Source organism: Chelonia mydas, chromosome 6 (assembly GCF_015237465.2).
Source record: "Chelonia mydas isolate rCheMyd1 chromosome 6, rCheMyd1.pri.v2, whole genome shotgun sequence".
Lineage (NCBI taxonomy): Eukaryota > Metazoa > Chordata > Testudines > Cheloniidae > Chelonia > Chelonia mydas.
The window spans coordinates 39,663,767-39,686,148 of NC_051246.2; the positions used below are offsets into that span (position 1 = coordinate 39,663,767).

Below are 22,382 nucleotides of genomic sequence, written 5' to 3' on the forward strand. Positions count from 1 at the left end.
CCCTCATGGGCACCAAATGACAGAGACGAAAAGCTACCTCCTGTAGTGTGTGTTGAAATGCTTTGTTTTAACAGTCAGAAAAATGGGGCATCATTGTTTGTATGCCATTTAAGCAAGCTGGTTAATGGTTAACCTGCAAAGAGCTTTCCAAGCCGTTTAAGCCTTAAAGCAGATGGGAAAGTAGTAGTCTGAGATGCTGGGGGTAGAGAAGAGGCTGACACTGTGTGCTCAGGGCTCAGTCTGTATTAGCCTGGCTTGGCTGGCACAAGAAATGTCAGGTGTATATATAGATGGATACCAGACATGCAGTAACTGTCAAAACAACAGATCATGCAGGCAACAGCTGATTTCAAGATACTGACTGCCCTATAATAGGTTCAGCCATAAATAACATCCCTTACGGGACTGTAGTATTCTATGAGAATTGTGCAAAACACTCTAGTCAGCACCAAAATCAATGCACAGTTTTCCTAAGCAAAGTAAGTCTCAGAAGTATTCAGAGTAGCAGCCGTGTTAGTCTGTATTCGCAAAAAGAAAAGGAGTACTTGTGGCACCTTAGAGACTAACAAATTTATTTGAGCATGAAAGCTTATGCTCAAATAAATTTGTTAGTCTCTAAGGTGCCACAAGTACTCCTTTTCTTTTCTCAGAAGTATTGGCTCTAGTATGAAAGGTATCTTAGCTGACTTACTAGTTTAGGTAACCATCTTTCACTACTCTCTTCTGTGCCTGGTGCGGTCGTGGAGTGTCCAGTTTATAACAACTAAATTGATTGAGAAATGTGATTGTATTTATAGAAACTATAGAGCCAAGAGGTGCCCAGCGATAAGTGTTAGAGATTTCAACCACTGTCTCTGGGAGACTCAGGAGGTCTTGGATTCCCCAGCTGTCCAGTGAGGAAATAGTCTTGAAAGGTTGATTAAAATACAAATCAAAAAGTTTCCACAAGATCACTAAATAGCTAGATGCCTTTAATTAGAGCCAACTAAAATAATTCTGCTTTTAGCCTCAGTAAGTTAAAGAAGTTGATATTCACTTTGTAATGGCTAAGATTTATGCAAATGACACACTGTTGAGCCCACACTCTTGTAAAAACAATTGCAGTTTCACAGAACATCTTAGTTTGTTCTGAGCTGCTCACAAATTTATCCAAACATAAGGTCATGCACTGGTGCACACCCATGTTCTAAAGTCTCCTCTGAGACATGCCCATTAAAATGAGTAGGGGTGCACTGGTGTGACCACGAGGAGAATATGGCTCAGTGATAATAGTTTAACCTGGTGCCGCTGCAGAAAATACATTCTACTACAGAGTAGTGGCTGACTCTAAATCTGATAAGGGTTTGCTATAGTCATTTCATTAGAGTCGCTTGTCTCAATCTGTTTAGCTGGAAATACTAGGTTTAATCAGGTTAGGCAAGCCCATTACTCCAGTATGTAACCTTTGGACTTTGGCTCGAGGCTCCTACTTTCCCTTCTGGGAAGAGCACATTCTTCTTCCTTGTATTACAGCTTTGTTAAGCCCCAGAAAGTGATTGTATCTTCTTGTTTGTGCCTCAGCAGAAATCAATATGGAGAAATTTTTAAAGGGAACCATTTTAAATAGTGTTTAAATAGGAATCAAGACATATAAGAAGTGCAAATGAATCATGGACAGTAAGTTTTCTGTACTGTGTATTTGTTTGCCTAGAGTCAACAAGTCTGAAATTCTCAAGAATGCAACAGGTTTCCACCTCTTTTATCTTTCTGGGCCCACTCTTGATCCCACTGAGTCAATGGGAGTTTTGCCAGGATCTCAAATGAGAGAAGAACTGAGCTATCTTTAGCCTATCACCCCATGGTCTTATGCACGTACATATGAGTTTAAGTGAGTCGAAGTTGATGGAAAAGGTGCATATATTGCTAACCGCTAGAAGTTAAAGCAAAAGAAAAGGACTAGTGAGTTACAAAAGTTGCTGGTAACTGATCTGTCCTGTATAAATGAGAACATTTTCTTACCTTTCACGTTATTCTTCTGTTTTCCGGGTGGCCAGTGAATCCTCTTTGCTACCCTATCATTTCTTGAAGGCTTGCGCCCTTCTGCTCTCTGGGTACCCGTCCAGAAAGGAAGGCTGTAGATTCCTTTACAAACAGCCCCCTTCTGATTCCTCTGTAGCATTGGGCCAAAGCCCTCCTGCCTTACTTACCCAAGTATTCAATAGGACAGTTGGCATAAGGCAAGCAGGATTTGGCCTGGAACCTTTTGACTTTTCTTCTCAGTCCCCAGTAGCTACAAAGTTTGAGTGAGCTCATATTGAAGAACCTGTCTCTCGACAGAGGTCCATTTATTTAGACACGCACATTTGAAAGATTTGGCTCACGCGTTGTTCAGCTACGAAAGAAATCCCCAGTCTTCCTCCTCACATGCTCTTCCCCTTCCTTGCTATGGTCTGTTTAGATCAAAGGTTCTCAAACTGCTGTTTGGCTAATGTATCAGTTAATATTAGCCTTCTTAACCTGTCCCTCTTTTTTATGGGACCTAGTGTACTGGTGAACATAATACATCATCTTTACCATGGTTTTCAGAGCATACCCTGATACATGCAGAAAGCTGGCTCCTCCTCCTTATTGCCAGCTGCTTAATGCCCTTAAACATCAGCTAAAATAGATGAACTACTGCTTCTCGACTTCAAGTAACTACCGTACCAATATGCATGCTATGTTCATGTTTGGCTTTATTGCCTTTCACAGAGCGAACAGAGTTAATGGTGCACCATGTTTTTTAAAACCATAATTGCTCACACCATTTTCACTTGGATGATTGCGCCTCTTTATGATAGCTGCCAGTCCAGCAAAGCTTATATTCAGTGGTTTATTGGCTAGAGGTCACAGAGCCTAATTTCTTCCTAAGCAGTTACCAGGTGACATCCTGTGTCACCTAGAACAGCACCTAGAATAATGGATCCCCAATCCCTAACTGAGGCCTCTAGGTACTCCTATTTTAGTACAAAAATATTAATAATTTTAAAGTACAATTTGTTTTCTGGGCTTAACACTATTACAGTGGGCAAGCTGAATGCACCCCAGCCTCTGGAAATGATGTCTGGGCCATAGTATTGCATCTTTGGGATGAAAGATTTAGGATTTTGAGCAGCACAGGTGGCTTTTCGTTGCAACGGGCTTGAGAAAATGGACATTGTGGTCAGCCACAAAAGAGATTCAACAGAAAAGAAGGAGTAGCGTATCCCTGACATGCAATAGCATAGGCGCCAACTCCACGGGTGCTCCGGAGCTGGAGCACCCGCGGGGAAAAAATAGCGGGTGCTCAGCACCCACCAGCCACAGCTGTTTGGCAGCTCGGGGAGGGGTTGGGGGGAGGGTGGAGAGTGGTGGGCGGGAGCCTCAGGAAAGGGGTGGAGTGGGGGTGGGAAGAGGCTGGGTGAGGGTGGGGCCTCGGGGAAGGGGGATGGAGTGAGGGCGGGAAGAGGCAGAGTGAGGGCAGGGCCTTGGGGGAAGGTGGAGTAGGGGTAGGGCCTCAGGGCAAAGCAGGGGGTGGAGCACCCCCCAGGGAAAACTAGAATTCAGCGCCTGTGTACAATAGTTTTTTAATGTGCCTCCTAAGTGTCCATTGGAAGAGCATCCTCTCTGACTGACAAAGAAATAGGGGTGCCTCATCTAACACTGAGACCCTGATCAAAAGTGAGTGTTGCGAAGTATTGATCATGTAAGAAACACTCAGTGACTTACTCCATCATTACATCTTTTTTTAACTGTCCCAGGGAAGTAGTTCTCACTGAATCAGCCATTTCTATGGACCTGAACAGCTCAGGGTGAAATGTGGCCACTGCGCATTGATGCATCCAGCTATCTACCGAGCCAAAAATAAATTGTCACTCAACAGGCTTTTGCAGTTATCCAATAGCATGCTCTCTGACTTCCACAAAATGGCCTCCCCTCCCCTTTTCCCCCAGCTGAATACCAGTATTAAGCCCTTGTGTGCAGAATGTAGTGCAGTGCAACACCTGCTTAATGCGGTGTGCTTTGTTTCTGTAGGACATTGGGAAATGCAAAACAGTTCATATGAAAACAACATCTATTTCATTGTGCACGCTCTTGTTTGTGTCACCTAATGCTCAGTGGACCCTCAGATGGAAGATGGATTTAAAACAATTACAGCACAGCAGGCTCCCACTTACTTTCATCTCTACAGGTAACAAAGGTATCTGGTATACTTTACAATTCATAACAAGGCATGACAGGGCATGTATTCTGGAGCCATTAATAAATGCTTTAGGCACACACAATCAAGCCCAATGCCTTCACTTGCCTGAGGTGTGTTTTAATTAAGCAATGAGAAACAACCTTTGTCTGTGTAATTCGCACCTCCTGGTTTGATAGACCTAAGGGCTTACTGCTTATTAATGTTTTTCATTTCATTTTCCAAGAGACACTGGGCCAGCTTCTGCTGTCAGTTGCAGTGCAGTAAAAATGCGGAGTAATGTGAGTCAGCAGTTACACCAGTAACTGACAGCAGAATTTAGCACGCTACATTTAGAGGAAAAATATGGTGCAAAGTGGCAGTGGCCAGCCTAGTGTAGTCAGTTTTAAAAGAGCATTTAGTTTCATTATTATTGTTTTGTCTTCAAGGGGTTGTGGTCTGGGGCTTGGTAAAGGATTAGAGAGCTTTTTCCTCCAGGTCACTAGCCTTCTTAACATGGCACCTTTTGTGGGTCCTATGCTTAAAAGCAAGGAATAAAATGGCATTTTGTGTTTTTTCTCTCAAGTGCCTTCCTGGCAGGGTTCTTCTCATTAAACAGCTCCCAATTTAGCTTTTTTTAATAGCAACTGAAATCTGAAAGGTACCCAAGCCTAGTGCTGCTGGGCCATGCTGGAGGGGGAAGAACAAAGTGGGGAGGAGGAGGGGGAAGTGGGGAGGAGGTCAAGCTATTGTTAGTCATGTAATCAGACACATGTATGAAATTCTCCCAATGGTTCTGCCCAGGCACCTCAGCCCTGACCTGCAGCATCAACGTTTTTCCATCTCGCTGCCTTTCCTGAGCAAATTCAGCTAATTGCACCAAACGAGGTAATGTTTTTCTGATCTTGGGTCATGCTGCTAGCACTGTCTTTCCAGCCCATTTTAACTATGCAGGCAGGTCTGGGCACTAGCCATACAATTTGCATAAAATAGGAACACAAATCCTGAGTTAACAGAACTGTGTAACATTCACGAGTCTGTTTATATTGAGGGATGTGGCATACCCTGAAATGCAAATTATCTAAAAGACAAGAAAAGGATCTTCTGCAAAATGGTATGTCAGCAGGCCCAAATGGTTTGCAGGAGCTAGTTTTGTGTGTGTAATGATATACAATGTTAAAAGAACATTATTCAGGTTGCAAAGTCAAGCACGCAAAAGTCAGGAAACTGTCAGAACTGTGGTGTCCTGTGCAAATTTAATGCGTCCCCTGTTGTGCATATCCATTATAACAATGCTTTGCAACCTTTTTTCATTTGCGGACCCCTAAAAAATGTTGAATGGTGGTGCAGACCTCTTTGGAAATCTATTATCTGTATATATGGTTGAATTCTTTTCAGTCTAAGTCTTTCACGAACCCTTAGACATAGTCTGCAAACCACAGGTTGAGAACCACTGCATTGTAATACAACCTTTAACTACACGATCACATATATTTTCCCACAGGGTTCCCCTGCTTCATTGGCTAAATTGCATGGGCGACCCTAATTCTGGAATTTCCTAACTTTTTAGTGCTTGACCTTGCAACCTTAATGTTTTTTAAATGTCCTTCTTTTTATATAATTTCCTCTGTTCTTAACGAAGCAAACTGAGGAATGGCTTCTGTTTAACATCATGTGGCTTCTGATTAACACCCACATATGTCATAAGCAGAGTTGGAACCACACAGCCCTCTGTCACTTGAGCTAATTGGAGTCCGTGACAGCAGTAATGGGTTGTCATCTCTATGTGCACCAGCACTGGGTGGGAGATGAGACAAATAATTTACCAGTTGGTTTCATGGATATTAACTGACAGCAGAGGAATGGTGAGAGTCATGAATCTTGGGCTCCATTCCAGGCTCTGTAGGGGAATGTGCTCTGGTGGGTCCAGACTCTTCTGCCTATTCCTCCCAAGTATGACCCCTTCTGCCTCATCCACTCCAACCTAACCCTGTCTTGTCTCTTCTCCACCTGTCACCTTGTTGCATTACCATTCTCCTTGCTACCCAGTCCCAGAGTTTCCTCATCAAACTTCTCATCCTTGTTCCAGTCTCCTTGCCCAGCAAGTCCTAGTCCCCTGCTCCTGGTTTACTGTCCAAGTCCCAATCTCCTCCTACCTACACCCAGGTTGAGTCACCTTGACCAATCAGTCACAGTTCCCCCCTCTGCTCCTTGTCCAATTGGTCTCTTCTCCTCCACTGGCACCCAGTCCTAGTCTTCTTCCTCGGGCTCCTCATCCAGTCTCAGTGTGTCCCCCACAGCCTAGTTCCTGACTCCCTACTCTCTGGTTTCTTGTCCCAGTCTCTCTGCCCAGCCTGTCTCAGTTTCCCTCCTGCACCCCAGTTCCTTGTCAGAACTATTTCCCCTCCCCTGTTGTCCCCCTCGCTGGTTCTGAGTCCCAATCTCCTTGTCCAGCCAGTCCTACTCTCCTACCCTGCCTCCAGCTCCTTGTCTGAGCTCAGTGTTCCTTCCTTGATCCCCAGCCAACTAACTCCTAGTCCCACTTTTCATTTCTTCACTGGCCCCCAGTCCCAATCTCCTGCCTGGATCCCAGTTCCAGTTTCTACCCCTTCCATTCCCAGTCTCATCAGACTCCTTGTCCCAATCTACTCCTTTCCCTACTCTGGCTTTTGTCCCCTCTAATTTGAATCAGATGAACTCCACCCTAACGCCACGCTAACAGATGGGGGGAGGGGTCATTGAAAGCATAGGAGAGATAGGCTGCCTGCTCTCCGTTCTGGTGCCCAGCCCCACCCCAGCCCAAAGCATTTGGAAGCAGCCATTACAGGCAGAGTACGGCTTCACCCCTGTAGCTCTGGGTTGGAGGAAGCCTGCTAAGTCACTCTTTGGCAATGGAACATGCACAGTCTTGGCAGCACTAGGAACTGTGGGGGGCTGGTGCATGCTCAGTGAGGACAGAACGTCTGGAGATTTTTATCTGCTAAAATCAAAATCTCTACTGAGCAGGTATGAACTGCAGTTTTTCAAAGGCTTATAACATAGACAAATGTGAGCAGGTTTTCCTGGGGAGGGCAAAAGGCACATCCCTGATATAAAGGCCAAATTTCAAGACCCTGCGCCAAAGCATGGGGGTGCTAGAGCTGTTCCAAGAAAATGCCCAGAATGTTTACAATGCACAAAACAATTTTTTCCCTACACTCATTCTCAGAAATGGCTGGGCTGGTCTGACTGAAATTTTCCAAAAATCATTCAGCCTGAGGCAGTTGCCTGCCATGTAAAGTGTCAGCCTAAATGGTTGAAGTTTGACAAAGTTATAAGCGACTGAAAACAGGATTTTACAATGGGACGTGTCAGAAAGCCTTAATAATAGGTGGTGCTATCATCCATGGCTATAATGAACTATTGGGTATAAGGGCCTGATCCGGCAGCCCTCACCAAGTCTAAGCTCCCAATAAGATTTTTGTGTGAGTAAGGCTGGATTCCTGTCTGCATACAGCAGACTTGTATTCAGCAGGGGACGCTGCGCCTCACATAAAGGCAGGTGATCGATTATTTCTCTATTTTCCCCTCAATCAATGGTGCAAGTCAGACTGCGCTATCTGAATCTGTGGTAGTCTTGTTATATATGAAGAAAACAGAACTCAAAAGATGAAGGATGGGAATGATCGCTCTTGGGAAGTGGATTTGGGAAGTTTGCTGCAGACAAGGTCTGTTCTGCTATGTGCTTTATTCATACTGAACAGCCAAAGCTGTTGGCGGACGGTATAGGACTGCCACTGTATAGCTCCGAGACAGCAGCTGACAACATGACTACAAAACAGAATGCATAGCATTAATTACAATAGGGCTACTCCTTTGTGGCCCAACAGGCTGCATCAAATGTGACAGCAGGGTTTCCACTCTGTGGAGCAGCAGATTGCAAGGCATCCGGTGGTAGCGGGGTTACTCTGTGGCAAAATGTGCTACATTACTTAGAGCTGGGTTACTTGCTGCAGTATGGCAAAACAGATTGCATAGCATTATCACTGGTGACAACAGGACATTCATTGTGTAGGACAATGGGTCACATAAGAATCTGCGGACACTTGATTGGTTGGGTCCATCTTAGCATATCTATATCAGAGCGACATATGGCAATTGGTGACATTCCTGTCACAGATGTTGAAAGCCTTTGTTTTGATCTAGTGCCTGGTGAAGATCCAGTATATCTTTTCCCCTTTTCGTGGGTGAGCAGTTTGATTGTGCTAAAACACTTTCACTTGATTGCATGACTACACTGACTCCTATTGCCAGGAATATTTCTAGTTGTAGTTTCATGTTGCAAAGCACTCAGTCCCCCTCCATCAAAAAAAAGTCTTACAAATACTGGCAGTGTCATTGCTGAGAAATCTGTTAGGTTCACAAAGGTAGGGAGGTTGTGATCCTGTTTCACCTTATGCACTATGCAGTTGGTCAGTTTGGGTTTCTACCTCTAATAGCTCAGACTGTAACAACAGCAAAGATTGTTACAGCATTTTTAAAAAGGTCAAATAATATTTTAAACAATTTCTCACTTAGTTACTGCTATAATTGATTACATTATTTAATTTACCAGTAGCCACTTATTTGTCTGTTACTCTTCAGAAATCCACTCAGACTATATTTGTTAGCCAATTGCTTATTTTAATTTAAAGTGAATTTTGTGCCTGTGACAGCAGACAATGGAAGGCACGTGCCTCTGTTTGGCTACAAAACAGATACAAACTGGGCAGGAGCCGTACTAGGTTCCTCAGTCCTTTCACTATAACTTCTGTCCTGGAGGGAACATCTGTAAGGGTGAAAAGATAATTCAGTTGTCGCGTCCCGTCCCCCCATCCCCGCCGCGCTCTCTCTTGAGACTGTCCACAGAGTGGCAAGTTTTTCAGGGTGACCCCTTTGAGGCAGTCTGGCCTCATGACTAGGGCATTGCACTAGGGCCAAAGGTGCTGGAACAATTTGTATAGTGGGGGGTGCTGAGAGCCATTGAACCAAACTGTAAACCCCATATATAATAGAAACCACCTCAAGGCAGGAGGTGCGGCAGTACCCCCAGCACCTCTAGTTCCAGCACCTATGACTAGGACTCAGGAGGCTGGATTCTAGTCCTGGCTTTGCCAGTGGCTTGCTGGGTGGCCTTAGGCAGTCACTTCACCACCACATGCCTTGGTTTCCCTATTTGAAAAATGAAAGTGAGATATCGCCCAAATGAGAGCAGTTTAAACAGGGAAGTTGAGCAGCCTGGGTAAGGGAAACTAGTTTGTGACTAGGGGTGCAATAATTATGGCGAATTGCTTGTGCTCTTTATTGTTGGCAATTTAATGTTTGGCTTGTTTTGTTCATTTTTCTCGCACCCTCAGATATCACGAAGCTGCACGTATAGCTGTCACTGAATAACAAGTCAGAAGTAGTAATGGAAAGTTCCATTTTTTTAAAAAAAATGCCACCAATAATTGAAAAGGTCATATTCAAATTGTTTTATATTTGAGCTAGACTATTCATTATGTGGATCTGGCAGGATAATTTCTGAATTCAGTGGGATTGCACAGGGCTGACTGAGAGCAGAATTTGGTCTCACTGTAGAACAGCTCCAGAACAGGTGACTTGGCAAAATAAGTATGACTATGCATGTTTTAATTTGTTTCATGGGGCCAAATTTATATCTGGTGTAACTCCAAGGAAGTTACACCATGGTTGCACCTGACTCACTCATGTCAGTGGGGTTATGTGGTGTGTTTGTAAGAGCAAGTGTAGCCAAGTTTATATCGCACATTTCTATGGTGCTAGGATGACATCTAGTGGAATTTGAAGGTGAATTGACAGGTAGCCAAGACCTGTGTTCAGAGGTCTCTACGCTGCCTTTGCTACCACTGATAGCCTGCCTCGGGTCTGGGCATAAGCTATAGCTGGGGAAACACAGAAACTTGATCCTCTGGCTTAGTTGATCAGTAAAGTGGATGCTGCTCCCAAGACCTTATTTTCCCCTTTACAAGGGTTAGAATGGGATTTCATCCCATAAAAGTGTCTGATCCCAGGGCTACCCCAAGTCTTGCAAAGGGAAAAGAAGAAAGAAAAGGAGTACTTGTGGCACCTTAGAGACTAACAAATTTAACAATTTCTGTCATTATGCAAGGCACTGAATTTAGCCGTATGAAGTGGAAATCTATCAACTTCATAAATTTGTTAGTCTCTAAGGTGCCACAAGTACTCCTTTTCTTTTTGCGAATACAGAGTAACACGGCTGCTACTCTGAAACCTGGAAAAAGAAGAGTTATTCCTACCTCTAGTGATCTCCCGCTGTGGCAGAAGGATTTGGTACCTGCCTAACATGGGGGATGGGAGAGGCCCATTGCTGCTCTGCCAGGGCTCAATATTTTCAAATATTCTCATTGGCCCACAGTACAGCTGATCAGAAACATTTGTCAAAGTGTCCTTAATGGAAAACGCCATTTTCATCTAAATTGAAACATTTCCAAAAAAGTGCAGATTTTGATTAAAATTCCTGCAGGAAAAATATTCTAAACAAAAATAATTTAATGTCAGAAAATGTTTTATTTGGACATTGTTGAAATTTTATTTTGAATTTTATTTAATGTTTTTCCATTTTTATATTTCTACATTTTAAAAACATTTTATATATTTTTTACATTTTACTGTTTCATTACAACACTGTCACAGGGTGATTGAGCCTTGAAGGGGAAATGGGTCCAGTCCTACCTGTGCCACTTAGACTGAGCTCACCTCCTGAGGTAGAGAAAAGGAGCAAAGCCTCATGACAGGCAGGTTAAGACAGAAGCCTGTGGAGAACCAAAAGAGAGATTCTGGGTAGGAAGCCCTGGGAGTTGATTCTTGGTAGAGACTCAAAGGAGCCGGGGAGACTCTGAGAGGAGAACAGAGCCTAGAGGGTAGGCTATAGAGTGTTTGAAGTTTGAAGGGGGGAAGACAGACTGACAGGCCCTTAGGACGGAGGGGTTGTGTGGACACCTGGAGACTGGGAGCGGAACATTTTTTGTGTGTTTGTATTGGACTTGGAGACCCCAGAAGGGTTGGACTTCTTTTCTTTAAATGACTTAGCCAGAGAGCCAAGTGACGGCAGCAGGTTGTGGCAGCAACCAAACCATGCTGGAAGATCAGAAGATCCAGCCGCAGTGAGGGGAAACTGAGGCAGCAGCTCTGAGTGGTTGTCCCTATGTGTAGTGCACTTCAGGTTCCCTATCAGTGTCCATGTCATTTGTTCATGTGCCCCCCCCCCCCATTCTCTGCAATGAGGGAATAAAGGGGCACTGCTGGACTGTCGCCATCTTAGTTCCTCCTTAGCTAAAGTAGTCAAGACCTCACAGATATAAAGCAATGTTAAGTTGTGAGCAAAAGGCAGGCCCTGCTCACAGAATTTGGCAAGCATAGGGCTGATATTGCAAAAACACATATTCCTAAGAGATATGAGGCACCAATCACTCACGCAAGCACAGTCCAGAAAGGTGGTACCAGAACACCCCGATAAACACATTATCCAAAGATAACAGGAACATGCTGACCCATCTTAAGGATAAAGTCAGGATGACAGCATAATGAATATAGATGTTTTGATCGAACCTACAGGTACAAGGCAATAGGTGGCACCCTAATACGTCAAGAGTGATACGTAACTTGTTGTATTGGTGTATAAAGATGTATCTCAGAGGGAGTGTCTTTGTCCAGCCGAGGGGGCAGTGGAAAATCTCGCCACTGACTGAGCTGAGTCCATTGTCACGGGCATACACGTGCTAGTGTAACTGTAAACATTGGTCCAGGGAGCTAGGACCGTGCTTTGCTGACAATAAACCTAACCAAGCACCTTTGCACCTTAACGGATTTTGTGGTCATTGGGCGGTTTGCTCGAGATCTGCTGTGCCAGCTATCTGCACAGAGCTGGGACAACATACCGGGAGAACACACAGACACACACATGCAGCCAAACATCTGATGACAAATGGTTTTAAAAGTCTTTACATTTTCTAGTTAGTTTCACAGTTAGGAGATAGGATACAGTTTTGGTTCCCTGTTTTTGGAACCCCACTCTGGCGTGAGGAGCCATTTCTGTACACACCCCAGAAAGCCTCAGCCTTCCAACAGTTGTGGGGAGTACACCAAGGACCCTAGCTTCAAAAGCTGTGATACTTGCCATAAATTCCTCAAGTCATGGGTCCATGACACCATCTGCCTGTACTGCCTGGGGGAGTGCACGCCACATCCGGGTGCAGTGTAGATTGTTCCCAAGTAAGACAAATCAGTCCAGGGAGTTTCAGCTCCAAAAGTTCCTCATGGAGGTGACCTTAAAGACAGGAACAGCTTCTAACTTGGGAGACTCCCCCTGTACATCAACCTGAAATAGGTAGGAGTGGTCCCTCTTTTTCAGTCCCGAGCACTCTGTGATATTTTGTACCTTGTGGGAACACCCTACACCCCCATGTTCATCCTTATAATATGATTGTGTGGTATCTAATGCAAAGTTTGTCATGTCGGGTGTCTTTGGAAGGCGCATGATGTCCTGAGCATTGTTGTTATAGTAATGTTATGTTATCGGTTGTAATTTCATGTATATAGTTATGAGGCTGAAAATGTGTCCTCATGGCTTTAAGCAAGCCCAGGCAAAAACTCCCCAAGAGCAGAGGAGTAGTTCACACATCATCAGGGCATGTATGGGACAAACCCAGCTCAGCCTCACAGGAACAAAGGACACTGGCCTAGGCAACAACAAAGGATCTGTTGGACTCTTGAGTGAGTCACCCCCCCTTCCTTTGGTCAGTTTGGGACTGCAATGAGGTAATGCTCACTGACTCTGAAGGGGGAGGAGGCAAAGCCAAGAGGGAAGAAAGAACATGATAAAAGGGAGAGACGTTTGCCATGCTCTTCCCTTCTCTTCAACCTCCATCTACAGACATTACCACCAAGCGACTGAAGTGCTGATCAAAGAGGAGAGCCTGGCTGAAGGGAAACCAGCCAGCCTATGGTGAGAAGCATCTAAGTTTGTAAGGGCACTGAAAGTGTTAAGATCAGCTTAGAATGCGTTTTGCTTTTTTCATTTGATAAAATCTGACTTGTTATGTTTTGACTTATAATCACTTAAAATCTATCTTTATCATTAATAAATCTGTTTGTTTATTCTACCTGAAGCAGTGCATTTGGTTTGAAGTGTGTCAGGAACTCCCCCTGGGATAACAAGCCTGGTGCATATCAATTTCTTTGTTAAATTGATGAACTCATATAAGCTTGCAGCATCCAGTGGGCATAACTGGATACTGTGAGACGGAGGTTCCTAGGGTTGTGTTTGGGACCGGAGATATTGGCTAGGGTCATTCGGTTGAACAATCCAAGGAGCAGCTTACATGCCAGAGGCTATGCGTGAACAGCCCAGGAGTGGGGGTTCTCACAGCAGAGCAGGGTAACGCTGGCTCCCAGAGGCAAGGATTGGAGTGACCTAGCAGATCACCAGTCTAGAGGGGAACGTCACACACTCCAAGACCTCTGTCTCCCCTCTAGCTCCAAAAGATTCGGGCGAGTAGAGCCAGGGCAGACAAGGAGAAGGGAATCATAAACACTCCCATAAGAAAAAAAGGGAAGGTTCCCCATCCAAACCCCCTAAAAAGAGGCAGAAATCCCATCCCATGCCAAGTCATCTGCAGCTTCATGCTCTGGCATGGGACCATCTGGCACCAAGAAGTATCAGACTGGGATTTCCTCAAAGGCAAAACAGCAGCAGTCTCCAGTACCAGGACTGCTTCTTTGGCACTGAAATCCACATCAATACCTCCAGATCAGATGCCCTCTTCATTAGCAACCTGAGCTATAAAAATGACTCTATCGACTCTAGCTCACTACTTGGCTCTGGATAATCTTTTAGTGCTCTGGAACCAGAATCCCCACTCCCTTCCCCCATCTATGCCCAGTACCAATACGTCAGCTGACACCAATGTTCCTGCAGTACCTCTCTCTGTCCCCGCCTATGAGTAGTGGTCAAGCCAGACTGTCACTGGTTCCATCAAAGAGTAGAGGCAGGTCATCCCTGTCTCTTCCAATATGGAGGGCTCCCCCACTGAATCCAGACTCCAAATCTCTGAAGTCAGGAGAGGGTTAAGGCAGACACCCACTCTCGAACTATGACCCAAAGAGTCCCTTGAAGGTATTGAGCCCAGACAGAACATGGTGAGTCTCCAGAGTATCTCACTACTCTCTTACAAGAGAATACCTCCTCATACCCACTGGTACCCAGCACCCTGGTGCCCTGCTCACTGTGGTATGATGAAATCTCATAGTGGCAGTATTGGGCCCCAGAAGATCCACGAGACCATTGCCCAGTATACCCACCTCATGAGGCAAGGGACCCAAGGAGATTCAGGGCTCCCAGAGAACAGGAGGAGCTTCCTCAGCCTCCTCAAGAGGTACACCTTCAGCAACATGAGGACGAAGAGCAATAGGAACAGCAGGATGCTACACTGGTCTTCCTCAGAATAGGAAGTGGTTCCAGCTTTCCCACCACGCCTGGAACATCCTAAAGCCTTTCTGAACTTATTTAAGAGGGTGTCAGAGTCACTTCAAATCCCCTTCAAAGATGTCCCAGAACCACCACACAAACTGCTGGACATCTTGCATAGTTTGAGCCTGAGAAGAGCAGCACTTCCGATTAATGATGGCATCCTCAAATCTGCCAGGATTCTTTGGCAGATTCCCATCAGGATCCAAGTGAGCCAAAAAGAGGTGTTCCATACCTGTGAAAGGGTCAGAGTATCTGGTCTCTCACCTGCCTCCCAGTTTGTTGGAAGCATTAGTGGCCACTGAGCATAGCAGACAGAGAAAGACAAGGTCTACGCCTCCTGAGAAAGAAGCACCTGTTTCTAAGAACTGGGGCTTTAAATTAAATGTCAAATATAATGAAATTCCCTGTAAAATCATGAGAGTTGGCAACAGTGAGATTCTCTCCGTTCACCCTGGTTTAGGCATTACTCTTTCTGTGGAAAGTCCAGCTAAGTAGATAAACCCAGGAATGTGCCCTGAAGGTCAGCAAACTCAGGCTTTATTGGATCAGTGAGGGAGTATGTTGAGATGCACACACCCATCACTGAGAATGCCCATTTCAAGCATAAAGCATTATCCCAAAGAGATCATAAGTAAAATATAAAATACAGCTGAAGTGTCAGTGCAGTAACTGAAATTACATTTTCACTATTTATCATCAATAATAATAGGGTATATTTTTAAAAGAAAAACAATTGTATTTAATTGTGTGACTAATTGTATTTCCAGAAGGCCCCGGGAAGATGTATGTGTAGGGCCAAGGTGAGTTAGTTTTTCTGTTTTTGAAGATTTTCATTTCTGGTTATCTCTACAGCCATTTCTGGAGGACGGATGGATGGATAGATAGATACAGAAACTCTTGAGCTGTGTAATAATTATACAAAAAGTAATTTCCTTGTTCTGAATACACAATGCACACTGAGCCCTCCTAGTGAAAAGGGAGCACCAAGTTAAAGAAAAATCTTCCTTCCATGAAAGAAACTATCATCTCCTTGCATGAATAGTTTGTTTTGCCTGAGGAAATACAATCTTACAGTTGGTAAAATCCAAAGACTATTTCCTGAACACAACCTTTAGCTCTTTATTTGCTGGATTTACCAGCATTGTAAATTGGCTTAACAACCACATACCTCATTCCTTTTGTAGGTCCTTTCTTATATATGCTTCAACAACTGACATTGCTCGTGGGCTAAGGATATAAGACACCTTTTCGGTGCCTCCCCATTGAGAAAGCATTTATTAGTAAAACAGTGACATGAAAAATTGCACAGACTACCTTTTCACTTTTCAAGATGGTCCCTCTGAATAAGGTTGAAGCAAGGACTAGCCATAAGGAGAAATTTATCCCTGGAGTCCAAGCTGAATTTGGCCCTTGGTTTGCAACCAAATACCAGGCAGATCAAACTAGGCCTGTCTGAGTTTGGCAACCTAACCTAAATATCACAGATGACGATTTGGTCATCCCACCATGGTTACAGTGAGCTGTAACACCATCCCAGAAGATGTCATGCTGTGGGAGTCCACCTTCAGTGTGCAGCTAGCAGGAGTGAGCTGGGGAAATAACTAGTAGTGACTGGTGACATCTGAAAGCATGTAAGCAAAGCAAACAGTTTAATACAATTTTACAGTCTTCACCAGCTCTCGTCCTTTTGTGGAGAAGAACTTACTGGTCTACAGTGGCCATTTCTGGAAATGGCCAACCAAGAGGATTTATGGGCACTCAGAGCCCCATTCCTGGTGTGTTTGGAGAAAAAAACCCTGTTGCTATCCCGTATAGCTAGTCCTCATTTGATCCTTCACTGGATTACAGGATTTACTGAATTGGGGTCAGAGTGAGTTTGGAAATTTTCAGATGTAGCATCTTTCAGCTTCAAATATGTGTATTCATATAATATGCATGTGTGACTCTGCAGAGTCCCAGGGGAGCCAACTGAGGTCACTCAATTAAGGTGAACTGCAAAGAATGGGGCAGACAATCACCAAAGCTGGCGGATATTTCAATACTTAGATTTACCAAGCCAAAACACATTTACCAAAGCCAAAACAGCTTTTATAATACCTCACTGGTTACCCAGAAGCCAACAACACAGTTCCCTTAAAGTAACCCAGCCGTAGGCATCCACCCAGACACCCAAGTCAAATATGATGAGGATTACTGAAAATCTTATTCATCCTATAAAAAAGTTCTACCAATCCCAAAGGATTGGACACATTATCTCCCAGGTTAATGAATATTCCAGATCTTACCCAAATACATGCTTACAGCCTATTTTTATTACCTAAACTAAAATTTATTTAAAAAGAAAAGAGAGAGAGTATTAGTTAAAAGATCAGTATACATACAGATATGAATACAATTATTGAGATTCAGATTCGTAGCAGAGATGTTGAGCTTTGTAGATGCAAAGAGTTCTTTCAGAATTAGTTCAGAGGTTATAGTCCAGTGTTTATATTCAGGGTGATTCCAGGTTAGGACTGGAGATCTCAGCTTTGTGGCTTAAGCATCCCCTGCATGAAGCATCAAGCAGCTTTGAGATGAAAGGATCAGGTCTCCAGAGCCTTTTATACAGTTTTCAGGCCTTCTTTGACAGGTCAGAGTCCTTAGACGAACAATAGGCAATTATGGGGATTTTGAAGTAGATGTATTTCCTAAGCATCACCAGTAATTAGCTACACAAATTAACGTAACACAATTTATCCATTAGGCAGTCTATCACAAACTTTAAAGAGTTATATAGACAATAACATTATTTCACCAAAGATTCCTCTAAATGTTAATATTCCCTTTTGATCTCTGAATCAATAGCTATAGTGACAGACAGGAACTGTCTGTTTACATGGCTAACATTTAACAAGATATAAGTACACACATACAATTAGCATCACCTCTTATTTCTAACAATATAGGTTTGCATTTTAAAGTTCTGGCCTATCTACTGTGGAATGGCCCAAATTATCATTTGCATACTTTTCTAACACGACTTTAAAGGTCGGCTCTGGGTCATTTAGCCTGCAAGCTGCTTAACTCTTTCTGGCTATATGTCACACTTTGTATAAGATTTCTTGCAGTTATATAACAGGGGTAGCAACAACGATTTGCCTGGTCATACTCTGATCAGATAATGTCACAGCATGTATATATGTACATGCATGTGTGTTATATATATGTGCAGATATGGTCCAAAACAGAAATTAAGCTTCTTAGACCTCCCAAGCTCTTAGTCATGTAGACATGGCCCTAGATAGATAGATGGCCAAAAACTTGGGAGGACCACGAAGCTTAATTGTTCCTTTGGACCACATCTGCAAATCTTTGGCTTGTGGTCCAAGGCAGCTATTAGAATTGTTGGCCTTCCCATTCCTACCAAAAGGTGAAGTCTTCATGGAAAAGTATATTAAATACTCCAAGCATTTATTTCACTAGGCTGAAAAACAATTATTGCCTCCGGTTTGTAGCTCGACTACCAGCTCCTTCCCCAACCTACCATTATTCTAAACAATACCAAATAATTAATATTTCAAAATATTAAGTTAAGTTTTGACTAAATTACAAGGTGTTATGGTTCTTGTAGGGGGAAGAATCAGTCTGGCTCCTTCATACTCTGATGATTTCTATGAAATTCAGATAATATTACAATCAACTAAGAAGGTCGCTTTAGCAATACTACTGCAGGTAGGCAAATGATATTACCATGGAGATAATAGAATCCGGATCTGTCAGTATTAAGAGATTGGTTTAGGGGGAAAATAAATTCCTTTTAAGAGCTGATTTATAGTCCCCAATGCAGCACATACTTAACTTTAAGCACACGAGTGTATCCATCCCTCTTTAAAGTTAAGTATGTGATTAAGTGCTTTGCTAAACTGAGGTTTGAACTGTGATCTGGCAATGGTTTGGGGTATAGGAGAATTTTTTCTAACGAGGAGTGTTGTACTTTTAAAATAACAGTTTGTTGTTTATTCTACTCTTACTTTTTCCTTTCTTCTTTTCTCTTCCTAAATCATTCTTTTCTTTTCCTTTTTGCAATACTTTCATTTTCAAGGAATTCCTTTTGGTCTGCATGTAATTTTTCCTTATGTTTTTGTTGAACTAGCCCAATTTTTGTGTCATCTGCAAACTTCATCAGAGATGATTTTATGTTTTCTTCCAGATCATTGCTAAAAATGTTAAATAGCCCTAGGGCAGCAATCTCTTTTTATTTTTCCCCCCAAGAACTTCCTCACTTTCCCTCATTTGATGTTATTAATTTCTCTTTGCCTCTCTTTAAAACTCAGGAAGCCAGATGCAGCATTGGTTTAACTCCACTGAAGTAAGGGTGAAGAGAGTGACACCAGGGCTGCATTTGGCCCATTGACTTCAATGGGAGCTGTTGGAAGCATTTGACAATCAGGCTTTTCATTTAGGGGCCTACATATGGATTTAGAAGCCTAAATTTCAGTACAATTTTTTTAAAATCTTGCCCAAAAGTTCCAGTTATCTAAGATCCTGTTAAATTTAAGGAAAAACAAATGAGGATAATCAAATACTAAAACATCTGGAACACAAGCATTCATCATTCAAGCACATAAAAAGGTTGTTACAAGGAGGAGGGAGAAGAATTGTTCTTCTTAACCTCTGAGGATAGGACAAGAAGCAATGGGCTTAAATTGCAACAAGGGAGGTTTAGATTTGACATTAGGAAAACATTCCTAACTGTAAGGGTGGTTAAGCACTGGAATACATTGCCTAGGGAGGTTGTAGAATCTCCATCATTGGAGATTTTTAAGAGCAGGTTAGACAAACACCTGTCAGGGATGGTCTAGATAATACTTAGTCCTGCCTTGAGTGCAGGGTACTGGACTTGATGACCTCTCGAGGTCCCTTCCGGTTTGATGATTCTATGATTCTACCATAGACTGTGCCTGTGTGTCTGTACAGCACATAGCACAAATGAGCCACCAACCTGACTTGGCCCTCAGGGCACTATTGCAATACAATTATTACTAACAATAACTACATCAGAACCCAAAGCTTGGTCTTCTAATTCATAAACTATAGATGATATGGACAAACCAAAACTGAAGAATCATTTATCTCCATCTAGTATTGCTCAGTCTTCACTGCCCCAAAATATTTCCCTAACTTTTAAAAATCACCCTTCAAAAATGTATATCTAATCTCTGCAGATGCATTTCCTGTGCAGCATCTCGAAGCATTACAAATTTGTTTAACATAAAATACTTCTGCATGCCATATACTTCATATACTATGAAGAGTAAAGGACAAAGTTCTTGTTTTGATCCAGCATTAGTATTAATTAACGTTGGAAAGAGAGGGAGATGACACACCATTTCTGTCGTTAAAGACAAATCAAATTTAACATCCAACAAAGAAACTAAAATAGTGGTGATAGCCAAAGTTTTTGAAGAGTTGGCGGGGGGGTGCGGGGGCAATTATTGGGTAGTCATTTTAGAGTTGCCAACCCTCTAGGCTTGTCCTGGAGTCTCCAGGAATTAAAGATTAATTTTTAATTAAATATTGTAATGTGATGAATATGCCCAACTAAAATTGGCAACCCTAGGTCAGCTTGAAACACCTTAAGTGGGCCTGAGTTTGAAAGGATTGGTGCTCAGCACTCTATGAAAACCAGGTCTCTTCAAGGTGTCTTAAGTTGGCTGCCCAAAATCACTAGTCACTTCTGAAAATTTAGGCCTACATTTTGATCCTCTAAACTAGTGATTCTCAAACTTTTGTACTGGTGACCACTTTCACCTAGTAAGCTTCTGAGTGCGACCCCCCCTTATGAATTAAAAACACTTTTTAATATATTTAACACCATTATAAATGCTGGAAGCAAAGCGGGGTTTGGGGTGGAAGCCTACAGCTCGTGACCCCCTCATAATAACCTCACGACCCCCTGAGGGATCCCGACCCCCAGTTTGAGAACCCCTGCTCTGAACCTTCCTTGAAACCTGACGAGGAGCTGAGAAATGAAAAAACAGAGGAGAAATCAGTTTTTATGTATTACTAGGGATAATGAACGTACAAAGTGGTTGGACTTGGTAGCAGGAAAAACTAAAGTGTGGCAGAGACTGCAGGATGCAAAGGAAAAGCAGCTAAGAAGCTGGATGAAATTAAAGTTTGGGATGTCTGAGTAAAAATCATGCTAATAACCCAGTTTTAGAGACAGCTGCAAGGAGAGTTAGTTATTCCTGCAATTGAGGGTGTGCATGTGCTTCCAAGAGCTGTAGAAAGCAAACAGTGAGAGCTTGGCAAATCTATTTACTTTTAGCTAGCTGAAATATTTCCAGAGATTTTTACCAGCTTTTATGATTCAGCCTCCTCCCCTAATGCAGGCAAACTGAGTGGGCCTTGGAAGTGTGGGACCCACAAACATACAAACAAGATCATAGGCCCTAATCCTGAAATGATCTTACTGTAGGTCCTAGTCTCTCTGCACAAAGCACATTATAGGATTGGGGCCATAAACAGTGTCTATTAATTTCAAGTGGAGTCTACGTTTCACCAGCTAGTTTACTCCACAGAATGCAGCAAGAATTCTGCCAAGGTGAGTGTATATTTAGAAAACACAATGCAAAGCTAAGAGTTTTCAAAAGACAAAGATTAAGAGATGAAGTTATAGGGAAAATGTTACAGAAGATAAGAAGCGAGACAAGCACAAACAAAAAGGGAAGAGTCTAGAGAGAGAGGGAAAATGGTCTCCAGATGGAGGATGGAGGGGATGCCAAAAGTCATGAAGACTTTTTGATTTTAATCCCAATTTCCCAAACAGTGGATGTTGTTTATAAGACAAAATTGTTTGTATGTTACTGCCTAACGCCTAAATCTCTGGAACAAGCTGGGGTAGCCACAGCAGGGTTCCTTTTTAAGCATTAAATCAACGTGTTACATCTGTCGAAATCCTGGGGAGCCACAGGCAGTGATGCCAAATTCTAGAGGCTGAACTCAGCAGGAGCTGTGTGGTAAACTTGTGCATTTAGAATCAAAGTTTGGTTTATTAGCTGTCACCCTCTGGAAATGCTTTGGAGACGCTTCAGTCAAAACCCAGAAACCATGAAGTTTCCACCCGTCTTCTTCCCAATATATTTCTGATATAGTAGATGATCTGAAAAACCCTGCATAAAACCTTATTGCTGACACTGATGAGCGGGAGCGTTGATCTAATATGTGTCCTTGAAAGCACAGTTGATCTTAGCGTTGTTGTTGTTGTAGTTATAAAGAAGAAAGTTTCTAGCTCTTTTCTCTGTGCTGAAAATAGAAAGTATTGTGAATAGAGTGCTAGGGCTGAAATGAATAAGCAGCTGCAGCAGGAGCCTTGTGAATGGGTGAGCAGCGATCATTCCTCACACCCAAGTACACATGCTATTAATGTAAAACAAGCTGGCTAAGTGTGAGGGATGGCCCAAACAATCACCTTGCTAATCTTCTTCAAACTCCTCAGGTCAGCCTTGCCCAGAGTGTTGTGATCATGGTGCATGGGGACTCAGTTATGTTGGGGAAGGCTGGTTTACCAAAAAACCCTAAAGCCAGCTCTGCTTGGTAATATGTTCAGTCATGTCTGATGCTGGGGCTGAGCTGGCTACTGTACATTCAGGCCCCCATTAAGCAAAGCACTGAAGCATGTGCTTAAATCCCATT

The 22,382-nt window shown here is 43.1% G+C and overlaps 1 protein-coding gene across 7 annotated transcripts in view; it reads left to right on the top strand.

The window, feature by feature from the left end:
- The first annotated feature begins 3,948 nt into the window (after positions 1–3,948).
- The window catches only part of LOC102934016 (alpha-1,3-mannosyl-glycoprotein 4-beta-N-acetylglucosaminyltransferase C-like), a 29,834-nt gene continuing 11,400 nt past the window's right edge, over positions 3,949–22,382 (top strand). For 2 of the 7 annotated variants that reach the window (XM_043548905.1, XM_043548907.1), the window contains exons 1-2: positions 3,965–4,189; positions 4,982–5,065. The gene's annotated coding sequence lies outside the window, so the exon portion shown is untranslated. Of the gene's footprint in view, positions 4,199–4,421; positions 4,480–4,981; positions 5,066–6,937; positions 7,184–22,382 lie in introns of those variants that run through there. The other 5 variants (XM_043548903.1, XM_043548904.1, XM_043548902.1 and 2 more) reach the window with 5 other exon arrangements.